We start from the raw sequence: 1,534 nt of genomic DNA on the forward strand, positions 1-1,534 counted from the left end.
TCTCTCTCCACACACGCACACATTCAAATACACACACACACACACACATATATATATCTTCTACTTGTTTTACCCATTAGATTGTGGCCATGCTGGGACACCGCTTTGAAGGATTGTTAGTCGAATGAGTCGATCACCCGCCCCCATATATATATATATATATACATACACACACACACACACGCACGTATACATACAGGGTGCGTAAGATATCTGTGGAGAAATTTATGCTTATAACAAAAAAAAAAACAGACATATAAAAAGAGTTAATATCTTTATTTATCAAAAAATGCTGTGAGGATAAAAAATAAACTTTCTTTTCTGTAATGTTATTCAATAAAGCCACCTTCAGCTTCAATAATTTTCTTCTATACGAGATCTGAATCCTCTCCATGCTCGAATCAAGTGGTCCTGGTTCATTTTGGACATTACTTTGACTATGGCAGCTTTCATAGAATCTTTGGTGTTATGACCATGTTCATTGACTTCCCTCTCAACAACGCACCACATGTAATAGGCCAATGGATTAAGATCTAGAGAATTAGGAGGCCAAATGTTAGGGGTTATGTGATCAGTAAAGTTTTCAGCCATCCATTCCTGTGTTACTAGAGCCATGTGTGATAGTGCAGAGTCTTACTGAAACACATATGGCCTTCCATTGCATACACTGTCTATACAGGACTTCAATGTAGACGGTAGAGTTAACTCTAAGGCCTTTGTAAAGAAGTAAGGAGGCATCACATGTCCTTCATTGCTGACAACCCCTAAAACCATGACAGTTGTAGGAAATTTTGAATGCCTAACACTTGGAACTTCAGAAGGATCTGCACATAACTATCTGTTATTTCTTCTCTTAACTTTTTGATCTTGGTCGAAGTTTTTCTTGTTTGAGAAAAACCAACTCAAATCTTCTTCTGCTGGATTTTTCAATTTATTTAAGAGTTGCTTTTTTTTTTTAGATCTGATAAAGTAATTTTCTTTTGCTTTTTCTGACAAATTGACCTTTCCTCATCACATAAGACTTATATCTAATGTCTTCGTGGACAACATTTCTGACGGTTCCTTCTGACACATGGAGATCTTTTACGATTGACCTTATGGACTTTCTGGGATTGTAATCAATGGTCTGTTGGACTTGTTGGATAAGTTCACTTGTTCTGATGATTTCAGAGCTCATCTTCAGTCGCGAACACCTGATCCCAGAGAGATGGCCAGCTAGCAATACATTGTAAAGATATAACCACGGGAGGCGCTGCTCAAACCGAGCGGCCCGACCTAGCAATAAATGGACGGACGTGATACCCATGGTCAGCCATGACCGAAGGTAGCCCTAATATATATATATATATATATATATATATATATACACTCACATACATACACATATGCATTTATTGCGTTTAGACACACACACCCTTGTGATATTTAGTGACAGTTATAGTTTTCCTTTTTGGTAAAACATTGCACACTGCTGTCTATATTAATTTTACACACGCACGCACGCACGCACGCACGCACGCACGCACGCACGCAC

This window comes from Octopus bimaculoides, chromosome 28 (assembly GCF_001194135.2).
Source record: "Octopus bimaculoides isolate UCB-OBI-ISO-001 chromosome 28, ASM119413v2, whole genome shotgun sequence".
Lineage (NCBI taxonomy): Eukaryota > Metazoa > Mollusca > Cephalopoda > Octopoda > Octopodidae > Octopus > Octopus bimaculoides.